The sequence below is a fragment of the Myotis daubentonii genome, chromosome 1, assembly GCF_963259705.1.
Source record: "Myotis daubentonii chromosome 1, mMyoDau2.1, whole genome shotgun sequence".
Taxonomy (NCBI): Eukaryota; Metazoa; Chordata; class Mammalia; order Chiroptera; family Vespertilionidae; genus Myotis; species Myotis daubentonii.
Window position 1 is genome coordinate 85,120,307 of NC_081840.1, and position 22,778 is coordinate 85,143,084.

General features: G+C 43.3%; 1 protein-coding gene across 2 annotated transcripts in view; it reads left to right on the forward strand.

Annotated features, from left to right (window-relative positions):
* Nucleotides 1–6,562: 6,562 nt before the first annotated feature.
* The window catches only part of G2E3 (G2/M-phase specific E3 ubiquitin protein ligase), a 72,360-nt gene continuing 56,144 nt past the window's right edge, over nucleotides 6,563–22,778 (forward strand). The window contains exon 1 of one of the 2 annotated variants that reach the window (XM_059710015.1): nucleotides 6,563–6,683. The gene's annotated coding sequence lies outside the window, so the exon portion shown is untranslated. Of the gene's footprint in view, nucleotides 6,684–6,940; nucleotides 7,014–22,778 lie in introns of those variants that run through there. The other variant, XM_059710024.1, reaches the window with a different exon arrangement.

The following is a 22,778-nucleotide window of genomic DNA, read 5'->3' on the forward strand; positions in this document are numbered from 1 at the left end:
CCAAAGTCAGGTTGGTCAGCCGGATCTGCTGTCTTCTTCTTTTTTTTTTTTTTTTATATATATATATATATATATATATATATATATATTTAAATATATTTTATTGATTTTTTTACAGAGAGGAAGGGAGAGAGATAGAGAGTTAGAAACATCGATGGGAGAGAAACATCGATCAGCCGCCTCCTGCACATCCCCTACTGGGGATGTGCCCGCAACCCAGGTACATGCCCTTGACCGGAATCGAACCTGGGACCTTTCAGTCTGCAGGCCGACACTCTATCCACTGAGCCAAACCGGTTTCGGCTCTGCTGTCTTCTTGAAGATGATCTACAGTGGGTGGTTCAGGTCAGAGATCACCTTCCACTCTGGATGCTGATTGTCCAGCCGGTGGGCTGCTTTCTCCCAGGAGTGGTGGATCCAGGTGTTCAGTCCTGAAACTTTGAGAGCTGAGGGGGTGATTAGTATGACTGAATAAGGTCCCTTCCAGCTTGGCTTCAGGGGTTCCTTTTTCCAACCTTTTATCCAAGCCTGGTCCCCAGGCTTGTGAGGGTGCACAGCTGTTCCTAGAGAGATGGGCAATTGATCAGTAACCCATCTGTGGACTTCAAGGACAGTTTTCCCAATTCCTTGTAGCTGTTTCTGAATTTCTAAGTTCCCTACCTCCCCCAAATCTCCCTTTGGCCAAATTAAGGGAAAGGGTCTGCCACATAGAATTTCAAATGGAGAGAACCCTACCCTGGCCCTCAGGGCACAGCATACCTGCAGGAGCACAAGTGGTTAAGGTATCTGTCCAGGGTAAGTTTGTCTCCTGGCATTACCTGACCCTGTGGTTAATGGCATTCCATACCGTGGAATTATGTCCCATAGTAATGCCTCGGTGACTTCTTTCACCTTCTCTGTGCAGGCAGGATATGCCTCAACCCAGCCTGAAAAGGTGCCCTAATTCTGTAAAGTCTACCTCCAGATTTTCAAAGGGAGCCTGCCCACAGCACAAATTCCTATGGGTCCTATAGGACCCTGCCTTGCACTGTTTTGTACACAGAGGAGGCAGGCTGAGAGACTGAGGCTCATAAGGAGGGGTAACGGGCAATTAGATAATATCTGCTTAACAAGGCTTCTAGAGCCAATTTCCCTAAATGGGTAAGTTCAAGCTGCTGGAGAACTACTCTATGAGCTAATTGTTCTGGAACACAGACCCTATGATCTGGGAGTATCCACCAACCTTCCTTCATCCTCGTCCTCTTACGTCCTTCTCGCTGGGCCCAAGAGGGGTGTATTTCAGAGGTTCAGGTAATTCAGGATTCAGCATGATCCAAGATAGCGCTGCTCGCTCCTTAGCAGCCAGCTTTGCTGCTGTGTCTGCACATCGGTTCCCACCTGACACTGAATCTTTTCCCCACTGATGTCCTTTACAATGGATGACTGCTACTTCCTTGGGCTCCAAGACTGCTTCTAGTAACTCCAAGATTTTATTCTGATTTTTTTAGTTCTTTTCCTCCAGCCATCAGGAGCCCCCTTTCCTTGTATATGGCCCCATGGATATGCAGGGTAGCAAAGGCATAGTGCGAGTCAGTGTTGATGTTGGCGCACTTATCCTTACTGAGATTTAAGTCTCTGACTAGGGCCCAAAGTTCTGCCCTCTGTGCTGACCATCCTTCAGGCAGGGCCTGTGCCTCTATTACAGGGGTCCTCAAACTTTTTAAACGGGGCCAGTTCACTGTACCTCAGACCGTTGGAGGGCCGGACTATAGTTTAAAAAACAACTATGAACAAATTCCTATGCACACTGCACATATCTTATTTTGAAGTAAAAAAACAAAACGGGAACAAATACAATATTTGTATTTGCATGTGGCCCGCGGGCCGTAGTTTGAGGACCCCTGCTCTATTATCTCAGAGTTTGATACCACTGCATACCTGGCTTGTCTTTTTCCTTTATCTAGGAAGCTACTGCTCTCTGTGAACAATACTAAGTCCTGATTCTGTAGAGGCCTCTCTGTTAGATATGGCCAGCTGGAGTAAACCTCCTCTAGAACTTCTAGACTATCATGCTCAGGGGTTCCCTCTGATTGAGTCATCCGAGCACGAGTCAGCCAATGTTGCCCCTTGGCTTCCATTAGGGCAGCGGTTCTCAACCTGTGGGTCGCGACCCCTTTGGGTGTCGAACGACCCTTTCACAGAGGTCGCCTAAGACCATCGGAAAATACATATATAATTACATATTGTTTTTGTGAGTAATCACTATGCTTTAATTATGTTCAATTTGTAACAATGAAAATACATCCTGCATATCAGATATTTATATTATGATTCATAACAGTAGCAAAATTACAGTTATGAAGTAGCAACGAAAATAATTTTATGGTTGGGGATCACCACAACATGAGGAACTGTATTAAAGGGTCGCAGCATTAGGAAGGTTGAGAACCACTGCATTAGGGTGACAATAGCATGAGGCACTTGAACATTTAAGTTCTGTCCTAGAGTGAGCTTGTCTGCCTCTTTGACTAATAATGCTGTGGCTGCAAGGGCCTGAGGCATGGGGGCCACAGGGAGGCAACCAGGTCAATCTGTTTGGAGAGGTAGGCTACTGGCCTCTGCCAGGGTCCCAACTCCTGAGTCAGAACTCCTAGGGGTACCCTGTTGTTCCCGTGAATGAAAAGGTTAAAGTCCCGTGTCACATCTGGGAGCCTTAGGGTCGGCGCCTCAGTGAGCTTTGCCTTTATGGTCATGAAGGCTTTTTCCTGCTCAGAACCCCAGTTAATGGGTGCCTTTTCCTCTCCTTTTAAGGCTTCATAGAGGGGCTTAGCTAGATCTGAGAATCCTGGGATCCAAATTTGACAGAACCCTGCTGCCCCTAGGAATTCCCGAATCTGTCGCTGGGTGCTGGGGACTGGTATGGCACACACTGCCTGCTTCCTTTCAGTCCCCAGTCTTCGTTTCCCTTGGGTGATTCGGAAACCTAGGTATTTGGCTTCTCTCTGACAGATTTGAGCCTTCCTTTTGGACACCTGGTAACCTGTTTCAGTTAAGAGTCTTAGAAGGGTTCGTGCTCCTTCCCAACACTGAGCTCTCATGGAACTGGCCAGTAGGAGATCATCTATATATTGGAGTAGAACGCACCCCAAGTCCTATCCTGGAAATTTGGACAAATCTGATGCTAGTGCTCCACTAGAAGGAGTCGGGGAGTTCTTGAACCCTTGTGGCAGTCTGGTCCAGGGTCTGGTCCAGATCCTGTGGTTGGTTTTTCCCACTCAAAGGCAAGCAGGGGCTGACTGGAGGGTGCCAGCTGAAGGCAGAAAAAGGCCTTCTGCACAGACTAGTGGGAATTCCTTCTCTAATTCAGGCTCTAATAGTGAGTCCTTTGACTGGGAGGTATAAAGTCTCCATTCTTTCTCCCTAGGCACTGGTAAAGACAGGATCATTGGAGAGGTCTCCTCACCTAAGTGCAGTTGTGCTGAGCCATCCCGGGCTAAGGTGATTTCTGCTCCCATTTTGGCTAAAAGGTCTCTGTCCATTAGAGGGACCGGGCAGTCTGGCAAATACAGGAATTCATGAACCACCTGGTGGCCGCCTAGTTGACATCAGAGGGGGCGGCAGAATGGTCTGCGGGTGTGGTCCCTGGTAGCTCCGACAATGGTGACTTTCCGTCCTGAGAGGGGAGCTACTTTCTGAGTAACTACTGAGTGCTCTGCCCCTCTATCAACCATAAAGTTCACAGTCTGGCCCCCAATTTTCATTTTGACCATCGGCTCATGGGGGCCCAGCTGGAAAGAGCCCGGTCTGTCCTAGTCCGAGTCGGCTGCCATTATCAATGAGGTCTGCCTCAGGCGGATCTGGCGGATAGCAGCTGGGTGGTTTGGACGGCCTTGCCTGCTTTTACTGGCGGCTCAGACATTCATTCTTCCAGTGTCCTAATCCTTTACAATAGGCACACTGGTCCCATTTAAGACCTGTCCTTCCTTTTCCTGACTTGGCTCCTTGCTGTCTCCCTTTCCTTCCTGCTGAGAGTTCTGGGAGTTAGCTTCTATGACAGCCACAGAGATCAGGGTTGCTTGCAATCAACCCAGCTGGGCTTATGGGCCTGAAAAATTGACTCTAGGAGATCAACCATGGCCTGAGATTTTTCAGAATAAGCAGGAGTGTGATGCTTCTAATTTAAGAGATGGGTCGTCGTGAAAGGCTGGTAGTAAAAGACCGATCCCCCCTCTTGTAGGGTCCCACCTTCTCCTAGTACTACGGGGCCCGAGTTTCTCAGAAAGGCATCTGGAAAGCTGGGGGTGGCCTGGGTCCCTGGTCAGCTGAGTGCAAATGTCATCCAACTGGCTCTGGAGAGTCTGTTTGGGGTCGGGGTGGAGATGGAAGGAGGTGGTGTATCTAAGCTTCCCTGACCGGGCAAAGGAGCACTGGGTGCCACTTGAGGCACATATGGAGGTGGTAAAGCTGGCGGCACTTCCTGGGGGTAGGGGGGTCCTATAGAACAGGGGGCTGAGCTTCCTTCTGAGGGACCTGCTTCTTTTCTCCTGCCACTAAAACCTTACTCAGTCCCTCTTACACACTCAGAGCCGGATCCAAGGAGGACTATGCTGAGCTATTTCTAGCCATTGATCTATGTAAGAAAACTGATCAGGATGACCAGGGTCACCCGTGATGACTCAAAGAGGGCCCTGACAGCTGGGACATCTAGGGTTCCCTCTGAGGGCCAACCCACACCATAGGCTGGTCATTCTAATTCACAGAATTTTCAGGGAACTAGTTTCACACTATAATCCCGGCAAACTCTTTCTGTAAAACCCAATATTCTATAATATTATAACTAACTAGGGGCCCAGTGCATGAAATTCGTGCACTGGGTGTGTGTGGGGGGGAGTGTCCCTCAGCCCAGCCTGCCCCCTCTCACATACTGGGAGCCCTCAGGCATTGACCCCCATCACCCTCCAATCGCAGGATCGGCCCCTTGCCCAGGCCTGACGCCTCTGGCCTAGGCATCCGGCCCGGGCAGCGGGGACCCACAGCTGCAGTGGCCCCGCGATCGTGGGCTTGGCTTTAGGCCCAGGCAAGGGGCCCCTAGCTCCTGGGACTGCCAGCTTCGACTGTGCCCAGCTCCCATCGCTGGCTCCACCCCTACTTCCTGCTATCACTGGCCAGGGCGGCAAAGGCACCTGATTCTCCGATCATGGCTGGGGGGCAGGGCAAAGGCGGCCCCAGGGCTGCCTTTGCCCTGCCCCCCAGCTCTTAGCTCCCCCCTGGGTTTCCGATCACTGTCAGTGGCAGGGGGCTTCTTCCTGCTTTCCCTTTCGCCTCCCTGCATTGTGCCTACATATGCAAATTAACCGCCATCTTGTTGGCAGTTAACTGCCAATCTTAGTTGGCAATTAATTTGCATATAGCCCTGATTAGCCAATGAAAAGGGTAGCGTCGTACGCCAATTACCATTTTTCTCTTTTATTAGTGTTGATAACATATTTGACAAAGGCTCCTATGTACCTTCAGCATAAAATTTTCCTTCATGAGAGAGAAAACAAACATTCAAGGCATTTCAGAGCCTATTGGGATGATCTAAAGCCAATTCTAGATCAAGAAAAAGTTTCTTAAAATTCAAACCCTTCCAGGATTGTCAAACTTGATTTTACCAAAAGATTATATATCAAAGTGTATTAGACACAAACATCCTTATAACTTTCAGAAATAACCAGCTTTAGAAACTACCTTCTTTCTCCTTCAAAATGCATTTCTATGCCTCTGCTTTCTTTATTACACCAAAGCCATATTTTCCTTAACCTTAATTTTTAGGTGACATGTAAGTAATTAACATTCCTTAGATTAGCAATACATTTATATAATTTTTTTTCATTTATATAATTTTTGTCTTTTTTTTGTTTACCATTAGAACAATATCTCATGTAGTGTGCTCTATACATAGTTATTAAGTGTATGAATAAATCTGTCAGCTAAAAAAAAAAAAAAGGAATATATTGTGCAATCCTTGGTAAAGGCAAGTGTCACTGTTGCCCCAAGAATCTCACACATTATCTTTACAATTATCTTGTAAAGTGAACTCTTATGAGAAGAAAAAAAAAGAATTGTCGGTTTTTAGCACTGATGGTGGGAATTTTTATTTGGGACCAGCTCGGCTCCTACAACTTACTTTCAGTTTGCGGCTGAAATAAGGATGATGACTGCACTTGGCTTTTAGTCTTCCTCAACCACGGGAGGGAGCGAGGTTAAAAGTCCTGTCTCGGGAAACCCCGTACCAAGCCTGGGGAGGGTGTTTTTCCTTCTTGCTGTGACTGCTGTCTACGGAGGGGAAGTCACTGCTTTTATTCTCTCCATTCCTTAAAGGAATGAAACTTCAGAAACAATAGGGTCCTCTGGGGAGCCACCGGGCAGAAACGCCGACCCCGCGCCCGACCTCGCTGTGCACCGAGACAAGGAGCCGGACGAAAGAAACCGAAGGCACTCGGACACAGTCGGGAGGGCAGCCCGCGGGGGGCGCGCCGCCGCCGCCACCTCCGCGCCGCCGCGGGTTCCGCCCCGAGGGGCGGGGCCTAGGCCCTCTTCCGGGTTGCGGCCGGAAGTGGAGATTTTGAATCTTGCAGGCCGTTGGATGGGGATGTTGCTGTTGTCGCAGCGCGAGAACTGAAAAGTGGCCCGACGCTTCTGGAACGTCTGGCCGCGCCGTGGTGAGCGGCTGGGGAGCGGGACGAAGGGAGGGTTCCAGGGCTCGGCCGGCGTGCAGGGGAGCGGGGGCCTCGGGCTGCCTGTGGGTGTTCGGGTGGCGGGGCCGCCTGTAGGGATTTGGAGAGGTCGGGGCGCAGGGGAGCTTTTCCGGGCCGGCGCTCCGGACGGTTGGCGCCTACGAGGCAATGGTGATAGTATCGAGCCTCGCTTAACCTCTGACTTTTGTCTAATCTCTGACCTGCTGGTCATGGCTGGTTAGCATTTTCGCCCATTCGGCTCGCGTGCTGAAGCTTCGACAGTAGCTGTAGCCGATTGCGAACGCGTTGCCACAGGTAGGAGAACCCTCCTTTATCGAAGATGGAAGGTTGGCACAGGTTTGGAATGCGGAGGTGCGCGGCGGAGCTCCGGGTTCTTCCCGAGGGGCGCGGCCGCAGCAGGCTGTTCTTCGGCTCCGCGGGGAAGTGACAGGCTGTGGAATGCCCGGTAGGGATTTAAACTGAAATCTGAGCAGCCTTTGTGTTTAAAACCGGATGTTTTTCTTCCACGCCTGGCATTTTTCTTGTACCGCAGCAACCCGAGACTCTTGCCCATTTAAACCGGCTCTACGAAGAGCAGCGTTCACAAGGGTCCCATTCGATTGCTAACAATAGGGGTGAGGTTTAGTTGGTGCCACAGACATACCTCCAACCCCCTCTGTTCATTGGCCAGCTGGGGTATTGTGGAGTCACGTTGGAAATACTCCTGTTTTCAGCATGGGGTTTTCTTTGTTTTGCTTTGTTTTTCTTTTGGTGTTTTTTTGTTTTATTTATTTGTAATGACGAACTACCTAAAATAGCAAACTCTGTCTAGCCCCCCGTAGCAAAGTCTTGCCTTCTGGAATAGTTTAAATGTATGTCGTGAGTGAGTGCTGTATGGATTGGCTTTCGCTCAAGTGGACACTAAATGAGTGCTTTACAAAAGTGTGTGGACATTTTGTATCTTGCCTCATTGAAAACTCTCAGACTAATTTTGCCTTGCTTTATAGGAACAGGTATTTTCTGTTCCTTTTAAGATTTTTAACACCAGGGCATCATACTACATAAGTGTATAAGTAGTTCTTACAAAGTAGGACTTTGCATTATTCAGAATAGACATTCCTTCATCTAGTGTTGGCCACTCCCACTCTCCCCTCCCTGCTAATGAATTTTTGGTTCATCATTAGCTGGGGGTAAAATAGGTTTAAATGTTAAGTATTTATGATCGTTGAAATTTAAACATTTTGTGTAAGACTACAGCAAAGACATTCGCTATACTTTCCCATGAGCTATTCTCATTTTGTGTAAGCTACCAGCACATGGTAATTTTTTTTTAAAACATTAGTGTCTACGTTTTAATGTATCTTTTCCTTATCTGGATTCTTTTCATTGATTTTTTGCTCTGTCTCCCTAAATGAGTGAGTTCCAAATTTTATTGCATACACATTACCTTGAAGGATTTATTAAATAACTAGTGGCCTGGTGCACAAAATTTGTGCACATTAAAAGGGAATTAATTAGAGGAAATATATTAATATTGCTGTTTTCCCTTTCTCTATAATAGAAGTGTCCAGCCGGCCCCACCCCCATTGGGCGACACCAAGACCTGGCCGGCCCCAGCCCCATCAAGTCCAGCGGGCAGGGGACATAGCCTCACGTCATGGCACTGGGGTCGGGGGGTGCGGCCTCAGGGGCCTCAGGTTCCCCGCCCCGGCCCAACGCCAGCAGCCTCAGGTCCCTGCTGATTGGCATTACAGCATGATGGCATGATGACCATTTGCATATTACCTTTTATTATGATGATGATTCTAGCACTAGTCAGTGCTCAGTGGTTAGAGTGTCAGCCCAGGGACTGAGGGGTCATGGGTTCAGATTCCAGTCAAGGACAAACTCCATCTCCAGCGCTGCATGGCCTGGGCGCGAGGCAACCAATCACATGAGATGCTTCTCTCTCTCTCTCTCTTTCTCTTTCTCTCTCTCCCTCTCCCTCTCCCTCTCCCTCTCCCTCCCTCCCTCCCTCCCTCCCTTCCTTCCTTCCTCCCTCTTTCCTTCCCTCCCTCCCCTTCTTCTTCACTTCCCCTTCCACTCTCTTAAAAAAAAATCAATGGAAAAAATATCCTCTGATGAGGATTAATAAATGCTGATTACTTGGCTTCATCAGAGTAGGTCTGGAGGATGGGGTCAAGGAATCTGTATTTATTTATTATAATTTAACCAGAGAGAATTTGACCAGAGCTTCAAAAACTCTGACATGATCTTTACTAAAGAGGCTTTATAATATATTGATTAAGGGCATGGAACTGGAGTTAGTCCCATGTCTACCACTGGTAGCTTTGTGACGAAGAAAGCCATTTAACCTTTCTGTGCTTTGATTCCCTCAGCTGTGTATAACAATATCTGCCTTGTAGAAATATTGTGAGACTCAAATGAGTTAATACATATACACATTGTAGAACAATGTGTGGCACATAGTAAATGTTACATATATCTCTTATTGAGTTACTAAGCATTGTACAAACCACATTACATTCATTATCTCAATCTTCACAGATAGCACTGCTATATGTACTACTTTCAGATAAAACTGAAGCTAAGAGGGGCTCAGTAATTTATTCTCACACAACTAATCAAATGTTTGAACTGGGGTCAGAAACCAGATTTAATTAGAAAGTTTATGCCTTTTTATTTTTTTCCTTTTTATTGAATTTATTTGGGTGACATTGGTGAACAATTATACAGGTTTCAGGTGCACAGTTCCATAGCACATCATATGTACATTGTATTGTATGTTCACAACCCCAAGCCAGATATCCCGCCATCACCATTTATACCCCCTATACCTCCTTCACCTTCCCTTCGCCCACCTCCCCTTAGCAATCACTACACTGTTGTTTGTGAGTTTTTTTCTCTTTTTTTTTTTCTGAATCCCACCACCACCACCACCACCACCACGACCACCACCACCACCACCACCTAGCTCCCCAATTCCCCCTGACCCCCAGCTGTCAGCCTGCTTTCTGTGGGTCTGTCTCTATTTTGCTCGTTAGTTCATTTTGTTCATTAGATTCCACGTATCAGTGAGATCAAATGTACTAGTCTTTTTGAGAGTGGAAGAGGGCGGGGGGGGGGGGGGGGGGAGAGAGAATGAGAGAATGAGAATGAGAATCATGAATGTGAGAGGCACATCCATTGATTGCCTCCTGCACAGGCCCCCTCTGGGGCAGGGCTTGAACTTGCAACCCAGGTAGGTGCCCTTGCCCAGAAATTGAACTCAGGCAACCCTTCACTGTGCAGGCCCACACTCTATAATCAGTGAGCCACATTGGCCAGGGCTATGCCTTTTTAAAAAAGTAATGCTTCCTGCCCCTTTCTGCAGTCTGTCCTTACAAATGTTGCTCCATAAAAATCTCTGCTAGCTTCCCATTGCCTACCATATAAAATTCAAATTTCTTAGGGTTCCAGCCTCTGTTTTCAAGCATCATCTTCATAATATCCCACCACCTTTTTCCAACCTGTGACGTTTTATCCATACTACAGTTCTTCAAATCTATTCTCTATCATTTTTATGCATACTTATCCATTGACCTTTTTTTATTTCCCCTTAAAATTTTCAAATATCTACCTAGATTCCCCTAGCCTAGGCAGAGTGCTTCTTCCACCTTGGATTTTAGTTGTATGCATTGATTCTGAGCTCTTGTCCTGTTTGTCTTTTTACCTGCAAATTCTTAATACAGAACAGTGAGTCCTTATTCTCTGAAACTGTATATTCAATGAGTGCTAACATATTGTATCATGTTAATTCTGAAAGAATAGAATTTTGTGTAGTTTAGTAGAGAGATTTTAGTCATATATGGTTTGTAAATTCGACAAATATGGAAAAATAAGTACTGAAATCATTGGCTCAGAAGACCTATCAAGTGGGAAAAAATTAAGAGCAATATTTGCTTTATACATATTTTCACACTAATCCTTATAGCCATTTTATTATTTCCATATTAAGATGAAAAAAAAACTGATGCACCAAGATATTTAGTAACTTAAAAATTTTCTTTTGGCATTTAATTTCCATCTAGTACAATTTTGTTTTAACTATAGGAATGAGTTAAGTGTAATTTAAAAATTAACTTTATAATAGAAAGTTAGCCTTATTTGTACATGAATTCATTTTTGCATCAATTCTAAATTAAGAAAATATTGAGGAATTGAAAACATATTTGCCCCCCACCCCCACCCCTCACCCCCGTTTGAACATTTAAGATTGTTACCTGACCTTGCCCTCAACCTTTTTTAAAAAAACCTGTCTGACAATGCAGGGACATCATTCTAAGGACCATTGGGTAGAGGGATTAGTCCAGGGGTGGGCAAATTTTTTGACTCAGGGCCACAATGGGTTCTTAAACTGGACCGGAGGGCCGGAACAAAAGCATGGATGGAGTGTTTGTGTGAACTAATATAAATTCAAAGTAAACATCATTACATAAAAGGGTACGGTCTTTTTTTTTTTTTTTTTTTTTTTTAGTTTAGTTTTTTTCATTTCAAACGGGCCAGATCCGGCCCGCGGGCCGTAGTTTGCCCACAGCTGGGTTAGTCTAAGGATGCTTCCATGCCACATACCATCTCCAGCCAAAGTGGTACCAGGTATTTAAATCAGAGCTGAATAGCTGATGTGGGCTAGGCTATTCACATTATTTCTCTTGAATTTGGAATTGGAATACCAGACAACTATTGGGAGCCAAACTAGAAAACTTTTCATGTGCTATGACAATGGAATCAAGAAGAAACATTAAAAAGAGGCATAGGGAGCCAATACGAAGAGGAAGAAGGCGGGAAACATGTTTCCTGAGAACTAGTTGTAAAGTAACTCAATATAAACTTGTAGTAACTTTATTACATTTTTTTATTAAGACTTTTTTAATGAGCAATTTTAGGTTCACAGAAAAATTGTGGGGATTATAATAGAGATTTCCCATGTACCCTCTGCCCACACATGCATAGACTCTCTCATTGTCAATATCTCCCACTAGAGTGGTACATTTGTTAAAATTGATGAACCTGCATTGACATGATAATCACTCAAAGTCCATAGTTTAAATTTCTGTTCACTCTTGGGTGTTGTACATTCATTGGGTTTGGATAAAAATATGTAATGACATATCCATCATTATGATATCATACAGAGTATTTTCACTGGTCTGAAATTCCTCTGTGCTCCACCTATTCATCCCACCCCCCAGGCAACCACTGATCTTTTTACTGTCTTCATTGTTTTGCCCTTTTCAGAATATAATATAGTTGGATCTTTTTTAATATATGCATTCAGTGCTGTATATTTGCCTCTGAGCATTGCTTTCACAGCCTCCCCCAAAGTTTGATATTTTGTGTTTTCATTTAGTTCCAAATACTTTGTATTTTCTCTTGAGATTTCTTTTTTGACCCTTGTGTTATTTAACTGTGTTGTTTAATCTCCATGTGTTTTGGGATTTTTCGGTTATTTTTATGTTACTGATTTCTAGTTGGTTTTTTGTTTGTTTTTCTTTATTGATTAAGGTATTACATATGTGTCCTTACCCCCTCCATTGCCCCCCCCCCCTTCACCCCCACTCATGCTCTCACCTCCCTGGTGTCTTTGTCCATTGGTTATGCTTATATGCATGCATACAAGTCCTTTGGTTGGTCTCTCCCCCTTAACCCCACCCTCCCCTATCTTCCCTCTGTGGTTTGATGGTCTGATCGATCCTCCTCTGTCTCTGAATCTGTTTTTGTTCATCAGTTTATGTTGTTCATTATATTCCACAAATGAGTGAGATCATGTGATATTTATCTTTCTCCGACTGGCTTATTTCGCTTAGCATAATGCTCTCCAGTTCCATCCATGCTGTTGCAAATGGTAAGAATTCCTTCTTTTTTACTGCAGTGTAGTGTTCCATCGTGTAGATGTACCACAGTTTTCTAATCCATTCATCTACTGATGGGCACTTAGGCTGTTTCCAAATCTTAGCTATGGTGAATTGTGCTGCTATGAACATATGGGTGCATATATCCTTTCTGATTGGTGTTTCTAGTTTCTTGGGATATATTCCTAGAAGTGGGATCACTGGGTCAAATGGGAGTTCCATTTTTACTTTTTTGAAGAAACTCTGTACTGTTCTACACAGTGGCTGCACCAGTCTGCATTCCCACCAGCAGTGCACAAGGGTTCCTTTATCTCTACATCCTCTCCAGCACTTGTCATTTGTTGATGATAGCCATTCTGACAGGTGTGAGATGGTACCTCATTCTTGTTTTGATTTGCATCTCTCGGATGATTAGTGACATTGAGCATATTTTCATATGTCTCTTGGCCTTCCTTATGTCCTCTTTCGAAAAGTATCTATTTAGGTCCGTTGCTTATTTTTTTATTGGGTTGTTTATCTTCCTTTTGTTAAGTTGTATGAGTTCCCTGTAAATGTTGGAGATTAAATCCTTATTGGTGATAACATTGGCAAATACGTTCTCCCATGCAGTGGGCTTTCTTGTTGTTTTGTTGATGGTTTCTTTTGCTGTGCAGAAGCTTTTTATTTTGATGTAGTCCCATTTGTTTATTTTCTTTTTAGTTTCCACTGCCCTAGGAGCTGTATCAGTGAAGATATTGCTTCAGTATATGTCTTCAGATTTTGCTGCCTGTGGATTCCTCTAATATTTTTATGGCTTCCTGTCTTACCGTATGTGTAAGTCCTTTGTCCATTTTGAGTTTATGTTTGTGTATGGTGTAAGTTGGTGGTCTAGTACTGATTTCTAGTTTAATTTCATTGAGGTATGACAGCAGACATTATATGATTTCTATTCTTTTAAAGTTGTTATGGTCTGTTTTATGGCCCAGAATGTAGAACAAGCTTAAGAAGAATGTTGGATAAAGTTGTCCATTATATCCAGTTGATTGATTGATTATGTCCTTACTGATTTCTTTGCCTGTTGGATCTATCCATTTCTAATGGAGAGGGTTGAAGTATCCAAATATGGTAGTAGATTCATCCGTTTCTCTTTGCAATTCTAGTTTTGCCTCACATAGCTTAACACTGTTGTTAGCCACATACTTGTTAAGTATTTTTACACTTTCTTGCAGTATTAATCTTTTTATCATTATGTATGCCCTTATCTCAGATAAATTTTCTCTTTTTTTTTAATTGTTTTAGTAAAGTATTACAAAGAATATTACATGTCTCCTTTTTTTCCCGCCCTTAACAATCCCCTGGCCTCCCCTACCCCCCCAGTGTCTTATGTCCATTGGTTATGCTTATATGCATGCATACAAGTCCTTCGGTTGATCTCTTACCCCCCCGCCCCTCAACCCTTCCTGGCTTTCCCGCTGTAGTTTGACAGTCTGTTTGAGGCAGCTCTGCCTCTGTATCTATTTTTGTTCATAAGTTTATAATGGTCTTTATTATCCGTGAGTGAGTGAGATCATGTGGTGTTTTCCCTTCATTGATTGGCTTATTTCACTTAGCATAATGCTCTCGAGTTCCATCCATGCCGTTGCAAATGGTAAGAGTTCCTTCTTTTTTACAGCAGCATAGTATTCCATCATGTAGATGTACCACAGTTTTCTAATCCATTCATCCTACTGATGGGCACTTAGGCTGTTTCCAGATCTTAGCTATGGTAAATTGTGCTGCTGTGAACATAGGGGTGCATATATCCTTTCTGATTGGTGTTTCTGGTTTCTTGGGATATATTCCTAGAAGTGAGACCACAGGGTCAAATGGGAGTTCCATTTTTAGTTTTTTGAGGAAACTCCATACTGTCTTCCATAGTGGCTGCACCAGTCTGCATTCCCACCAGCAGTGCATGAGTGTTCCTTTTTCTCCTCATCCTCTCCAGCACTTGTCGTTTGTGGATTTGTTGATGATAGCCAGTCTGACAGGTGTGAGATGGTACCTCATTGTTGTTTTGATTTGCATCTCTCAGATGATTAGTGACTTTGAGCATGTTTTCATATGTCTCTTGGCTTTCTGAATGTCCTCTTTTGAAAGGTGTCTATTTAGGTCCTTTGCCCATTTTTTGATTGGATTGTTTATCTTCCTTTTGTTAAGTTGTTTGAGTTCCCTATAAATTTTGGAGATTAGGCCCTTATCAGATATAACATTGGCAAATATGTTTTCCCACACAGTGGGCTTTCTTGTTGTTTTGTTGATGGTTTCTTTTGCTGTGCAGCAGCCTTTTATTTTGATATAGTCCCATTTGTTTAGTTTCTCTTTAGTTTCCAATGTCCTAGGAGCTGTGTCGGTGAAGAAATTGCTTCGGCATATGTCTGAGATTTTGTTGCCTTTGGAATCTTCTAGTATTTTTATGGTTTCCCGTCGTACATTTAAGTCCTTTATCCATTTTGAGTTTATTTTTGTGTATGGAGTAAGTTGGTGGTCTAGTTTCATTTTCTTGCATGTATCCGTGCAATTGTCCCAACACTATTTATTGAAGAGACTATCTTGACTCCATTGTATGTTCTTGCCTCCTTTGTCAAATATTAATTGAGCATATTGGTTCAGGCCGATTTCTGGGCTCTCTATTCTATTCCATTGATCTATATGTCTGTTCTTCTGCCAATACCAGGCAGTTTTGAGAACAGTGGCTTTGTAATACAGCTTGATATCTGGTATCGAGATCCCACCTACTTTGTTCTTTTTCAGATTCGCTGCAGCTATTCGGGGTCTTTTTTTATTCCAGATGAATTTTTGGAGAGTTCGTTCTAGGCCTGTGAAATATGTCGTTGGTATTTTAATGGGAAGTGTGTTGAATTTATAGATTGCTTTGGGTAGTATGGACATTTTAATGATGTTGATTCTACCAATCCAAGAACATGGTAAGTTCTTCCATCTGTTTAGGTCTTTCTCTATCTCTTTTTTCAACGCCCTGTAGTTTTCTGAGTAGAGGTCTTTTACCTCCTTAGTTAAGTTTATTCCTAGGTAGCTTAATTTTTTTGGTGCGATGGTAAATGGGATTGTTTTTTTAGTCTCTCTTTCTGTAAGTTCACTATTGTTGTATAGAAATGCCATAGATTTCTTGGCGTTAATTTTGTATCCTGCTACATTGCCAAATTCATTTATTAAGTCTGATAGTTTTTGATGGAGTCTTTAGGGTTTTTTATGTACAATATCATGTCATCTGTGAATAAGGACAGTTGAACTTCTTCTTTTCCAATTTGGATGCCTTTTATTTCTTCTTGTCTAGTCGCAATGGCTAATACTTCCAGTACTATATCGAACAGGAGTGGTGAGAGTGGGCATCCCTGTCTTGTTCCTGTTCTTAGTGGAAATGGTGTTAGTTTTTGTCCATTGAGTATGATGTTGGCTGTGGGTTTGTCATATATGGCTTTTATTATGTTGAGGTATGATCCTTCTATTCCCACCTTGCTGAGAGTTTTTATCAAAAATAGTTGTTGGCTTTTGTCAAATGCTTTTTCTGCATCAATTGATATGACTATGTGGTTTTTTTCTTTCAATTTGTTTATGTGATGTATCACGTTTATTGATTTTCGGATATTGTACCACCCTTGCATCCCTGGGATAAATCCAACTTGGTCATGGTGTATGATCTTTCTGATGTACTGCTGGATCTGATTTGCTAAGATTTTGTTGAGGATTTTGGCATCTATGTTCATGAGGGATATTGGCTTGTAATTCTCTTTCATTGTGTTGTCTTTACCTGGTTTTGGTATTAGGGTGATGCTGGCTTCATAGAATGAGCTGGGAAGTGTTCCTTCCTCTTGGATTTTTTGTAGTAGTCTGAGGAGGATAGGTTTTAGTTCTTCCTTGAATGTTTGGTAAAACTCCCCTGTAAAGCCGTCTGGTCCTGGGCTTTTGTTTGCTGGAAGCTTTTTGATGACTGCTTCAATTTCTTCCATAGTTATTGGCCTGTTGAGATTTTTAGATTCTTCCTGATTAAGTTTTGGAATGTTGTATTTTTCTAGGAATATGTCCATTTTCTCCAGGTTGTCTAATTTGTTCGAGTAGAGTTGTCCATAGTATTGTTTAACAATCATTTGTATTTCTGTGGGGTCTGTTGTTATTTCGCCTCTATCATTTCTGATTTTGTTTATTTGGGTCCTCTTTCTTTGCTTCTTAGTGAGCTATAAACTTCCCTCTCAGGATTGCTTTCATTGTGTCCCGTAGGTTTTGGATTATTGTGTTTTCATTGTCATTAGTTTCCAGGATGTTTTTAATTTCTTCTTTGATTTCATTGGTAACCCAATCTATCTACACTAATAAAAGAGAAAAAATGGTAATTGGCGTACGACGCTACCCTTTTCATTGGCTAATCAGGGCTATATGCAAATTAACTTCCAACTAAGATTGGCAGTTAACTGCTAACAAGATGGCGGTTAATTTGCATTTGTAGGCACAATGCAGGGAGGCGAAAGGGAAAGCAGGAAGAAGCCCCCTGCCACTGACAGTGATCGGAAACCCAGGGGGGAGCTAAGAGCTGGGGTGCCCCCCAGCCATGATCGGAGAATCAGGTGCCTTTTCCACCCTGGCCAGTGATAGCAGGAAGTAGGGGTGGAGCCAGCGATGGGAGCTGGGCATGGTCGAAGCTGGCAGTCCCAGGAGCTAGGGGTCCCTTGCCTGGGCCTAAAGCGAAGCCCACGATCGCGGGGCCACTGAAGCTGTGGGTCCCCGCTGCCTGGGCCGGACGCCTCAGCCAGAAGCGTCCTGCAGGGGCAGGGGCGGAGCCCGCGCGATCGTGGCGCCCCCCGCTGCCATTGCAGGTCCCCGCTGTCCGGGCCGGACACCTAGGCCAGAGGCAGGCGTTAGGCCTGGGCAGGGGCGGAGCCTGCAACCGCGGGGAGCTGGGGGTCCCCTGCCCAGGCCTGACACCTCTGCCGGAGGCCTCAGGCCTGGTCAAGGGGCTGATCCGGTGATTGGTGATCGGAGGGTGATGAGGGTCAACTCCTCTGGCCGAGGCATCAGGCCTGGGTGGGGGGCAGAGCCGGGGATTGGGGGGATATGATGGTCCCCTTGCCCAGGCCTGAAGCCTGGGTCAGAGGCATCAGGCTTGGGCGGGGAGTGGAGCAAGCGATCAGAGGGAGATGGGGGTCCCCTGCCCAGGCATGATTCCTGGGCCAGAGGCCTCAGGCCTTGGCAGGGGCCAGAGCCAGTGATCGGGGGGAGATGGGGGTCCCCTGTCCAAGCCTGACGCCTCTGTCAGAGGCGTCAGGCCTGGGCAAGGGGCCGATCCTGTGATTGGAGGGTGATGGGGGTCAACGCCTGAGGGCTCCCAGTATGTGAGAGGGGACAGGCTGGGCTGAGGGACACTCCCCCCCTGCCCCCACCCAGTGCACGAATTTCATGCACCGGGCCCCTAGTATTTAATAACATGCTATTCAGCTTCCAAGTGTTTGAGTATTTTGGGTTGTTTTCATTGTAGTTTATTTCTAATGTTATGCCATCGTGGTCTGAGAAGATGCTTGGTATGATTTCAATCTTCTTGAATTTAGGGAGACTTTGTTTGTGACCCAATATGTGGTCTATTTTCGAGTCTGTCCCATGAGCCCTTGAGAAGAATGTATATTCCGTGGCTTTGGGGTGAAGTGTTCTGAAGATGTCAATTAAGTCCATCTGATCTAGTGAGTTATTTAGGATTGCTGTTTCTTTGCTGATTGTTTGTCTAGAGGATTTATCCAGTGATGTCAGTGGTGTATTAACACATTGTATGCGGGAAACGTGTTTACACGTTTTACATATTTATATGTTCTACCAGTGTAGTAGAGCACGGGACACGTATTAAGACGTTTTTTATAGACTAGCAGTAGAATGCGGGTAACGTATAAATACGTAAACTAAAGTTATCGTGATTTTACTGAACGTTGCCATTTGCGCAAAAAATTAGCAAAAATGGCCCGCGCCACCTGTTAGCGCGCGATAAAAACTACCCGCAAACAATGTGTTAAAGTCCCCTACTATGATTGTATTGTTGTCAATCTCTCCTTTGATATCTTCCAGTTTTTTTATGTATTTGCGTGCTCCTGCATTGGGTGCATACATGTTTGTCAGGGTTATATCTTCTTGTTGTATTGATCCCTTTAGTATTATGAAGTGGTCTTCCTTATCTCTTGTTATGGCCTTCACTTTGAGGTCTATTTTGTCCAATATAAGTATTGGTACCCCAGCTTTTTTTTCATTTCCATTTGCCTGAAAGATATTTTTCCATCCCTTCACTTTCAGTCTGTGTGAGTCCCTTCTTCTGAGGTGGGTCTCTTGTAGACAGCAAATGTATGGGTCATGTGTTTTTATCCATTCAGCAACTCGATGTCTTTTGGTTGGAGCATTTAGTCCGTTTATGTTCAAAGTTATTATTGAAAGGTACTTGTTTGTAGCCATTTCTTTTTTTGTGTGGCTGTTTTCTTTCTGAGCTTTTTATTTCTTCTTTTTACACCAGTCCCTTTAGCATTTCTTGTATTGCTGGCTTGGTGGTGATAAACTCCCTTAGCCTTTATTTGTCTGTGAAGCTTCTTATTTCCCCTTCAATTTTGAATGATAGCCTTGCTGGATAGAGTATTCTTGAATTCAGTCCTTTGCTTTGCATCACTTTGTAAATTTCTATCCATTCTTTTCTGGCCTGATGTGTTTCTGTTGAGAAATCATTTGATAATCTAATGGGAGATCCCTTGAATAAAGCTTTCCATCTCTCTCTTGCAGCCTTTAAGATTCTCTCTTTGTCCTGAACATTTGCCTTGGTAATTATGATGTGTCTTGGTGTGGGTCTTTTCGGGTTCACCTTGTTTGGGACTCTCTGTGCTTGTGTGATTTTTTTTCTCCCCCACCTCTGGGAGGTTTTCTGATATTATTTCTTCAAATAGGTTTTCTAACCCTTGTTCCTCTTTCTGTTGTTCTGGCACCCCTATTATTTGTATGTTGTTTTGTTTCATGTTGTCCCATAGCTCCCTTAGGCTCTCCTTCTGTCTTTTAATTTTATTTTCCAATTGCTGTTCAGTTTGGGTGTGTGTTTTTTCTCTGTCTTCTAATTCGCTAATTCGGTCCTCTGCTTCTCCTAGTCTACTGTTGAAACTTTCCATGGTGTTTTTTATTGCAGCTATATCACTCTTCCTTTCTTCTTGGTTCTTACATAATTCATTGATTTTTTTCATCTGTTTCTTCTTGCTTCTTGCATAAGTTGTTGATTTTTTCCTCCATCCGGTTTATGCACTCTAGGACCCTTAATCTGAATTCTTTTTCTGTCATGTTGCATGCCTCTGTATCACTTAGCTGCTTTTCTGGCGAGTCCTCCTTTTCTTTCCTTTGGGGGTTTCTTTGTCTACCCATGTTTGATTGTACTGCCATAACTAGATGTTGAGTTGTTCAGTGGCTGCTCCTTGGGTGACAGTGGTTCCTCGGGCTGCAGTTGTTCCTCAGGAGGTTGTGGTAGCAGCTGCTCCTCAGTTGGTAGCAGCTCCTCTGGTGGGTGCTGTTCACAGTTGTGGTGGCTCCTCTGGCTGGTGGGGGGAGTCTTCACACACAGCTGCTGTTCCTCAGACAGAGTCAGGTAAATTTTCTTATTTTGAAGTCTGTTCCGTCTGAAATTAATATAACTTCCACGTTTTTTTGGTTAGTGTTGACAGGGAATATTTTTCTCCACCCTTTTACTTTTAAATATAAGTATATTTAAAGTGGGTTTCTCGTAGGTAAAGTCTGATTTTTTTAAAGCCATTTTGACAAATCAATCTTTTAATTGGTATATTTAGACCATTGGCATCAAAGTGATTATTTATATAGGTAGAGTTATATCTGTTATATTTATTACTGTTTTCTATCTGTTGCTTTGCTCTTCCTACTTTTATCTGCCTTCTGTGATTTTAATTGAGCAATTTGGATTATTTTCTCTTTTTTTAGTATATCAGCTATATATATATTTTAAAAACTTTGTTAGTGGTTGCCCTAGAGTGCAGTATACATTTACAACTAATACATATTCAAATACATTGTTGCTATTGTTATTTTGAACAAATTATTTGTTAGATCAGTTAGGAATAAGAAAAAAGTTTTTATTTTACTTATTCCTTATTTGATGGTCTTTCTTTCTTTATGTAGACCTGAATGTCTCTCGCAAGCACTCCTTTTAACATTTCTTACAAGGCAGGCTGACTGGCAACAAATTTCCTTAATTTTTGTCTAAGAAAATAATTCTCCACTTTTGAAGCATAATTTCACAAGATATAGAATTCTAAGTTGTTTTCTTTTTTTCCTCAACACTAAATATTTTACTTCACTCTCTTTTTGCTTGCAAGGTTTCTGAGGAGAAGTTGTTTGTAATTCCTACCTTTCTTTATAGGTAAAGTGTTTTGCCCACCTCTGGCTTCTTTTAGGACTTTTAAAAATTATTTATTTTTCCATAGTTTGAAGTGATATGCATTTGTTTGGGAGCATTTATCCTGCTTACTCTTCTGAACTTCCTGGATATGTGGTTTAGTTTCTGACATTAACTTATTATTGTTTCAAATATTTCTTCCGTTCCTTTCTCTCTTTTCCTTCTAGCATTCCTGAAATGTGTATGTTATACCTTCTGGGGTTTTCCCACAGTGCTTGGGTATTCTGTTCTATTTTTTTTTCAGTCTTTGTTCTCTTTTCTTTTTAGTTTTTTAAAGTTTCTGTTATGATATCTTCAAACTCAGCAGTTCTTTGTTCAGTCTACTGATAATCCCATCAAATGCATTCTTCATTTCTGTTACAGTATTTTTGATATCTTTAGCATTTAGTTTTGGTGCTTTTATGGGATTTCCAACTCTGCTTACATTGCCCATCTGTTGTTGTATACTGTCTACTTTATCCATTAGAACCCTTAACATGTTCATCATAGTTGTTTCATATTCCTCTTTTGATAAAATTCCAACATCTCTGCGATGTTAGGTTCTGATGCTAGCTCTCTGTCTTTTTAGGTTGTGCTATTTGCCATTTGATATGCACAGTAAGTTTTTCTTGATAGCCAACATGATGTACAGTGTAAAAGGAATTGTTGTAAGTAAATAGGCTGTTTATAATATGGTGGTAAGGTATGGGGGAAGAGGAAATGTTCTATAGCCCTATGATTAGGTCTCAGTCTTTTCAGGAGCCTATGCTCCTGGACTATGAACTTCACAAGTATTTCTCAGTTTTTTTCTCCCCCATTGTGTGGGTCAGGATGGCTAGAACGGGTTGGGGTTGGATATTTCATTTACCCCAGATCATTTAGGCTCTGACAATACCCGAGTAATTTAGGCTCTGCTTAATTAGTTTTCTTGAGACCAGGACAGAGTGCTTTGGTGTCTTTCAAATGATACCTTTGCCCCCTCCCCCTGCCAAAAGTACAAGGAGATTTTTCTCTAGCATTTTTCTCTAACATTTACTGTGGATCTTTGTCAAGTTCCTGATGATAAATCTCACAATATTGTGAGAGGGACCCACAACTTTTAAATATCAAAGTTGTATGCACTGAGCTTCCAGCAATTAGTCAATTACAGTTCAGGTTTTCCTACCCTTGCACTAGGTCCCACAACAGTTATAGCTGATAAATCTCTGTTCTTGTAAGCGGTGACTCCCAGTATTCACCTGTATCTTCAGTCTTGGAGAGAGTGGTACAGTGGGGCCTTGACTTACGAGTTTAATTCGTTCCGAGACCAAGCTTGTTAAGGAGCTCCTTAACTCAAATTACTCTATCAACTCAATGCAAAAAATCGGCCGAGAGACAGCTGGTATCTCAAAAAACTCGTTAGTCGGGACACTCGTAAGTCAAGGCCCCACTGTATATCCCCCGTCCACCCCTCTCTGACAGATCCAAAAAGTGTTACTCATTATTCAGTCTTTTCAGCTCTTGTTGTTAGGATGGAGTGGTGACTTATAAGCTCCTTACATGCGGCTTTTCCTTTTAATTTATTTTTTATATTACTTTATTGATTTTTAGAGAGAGAGAGAGAGAGAGAGAGAGAGAGAGAGATAAGAGCAATACATCAATATCTCGAATGCACCAGACGGTGGATGAAACCTGCAACCTAGGTATGTGCCCTGACCAGGAATCAAACCCTCAAAGTTTTGGTGTACGGGATGATGCACCAACCAACTGAGCCACCCAGCCACGGCTGTA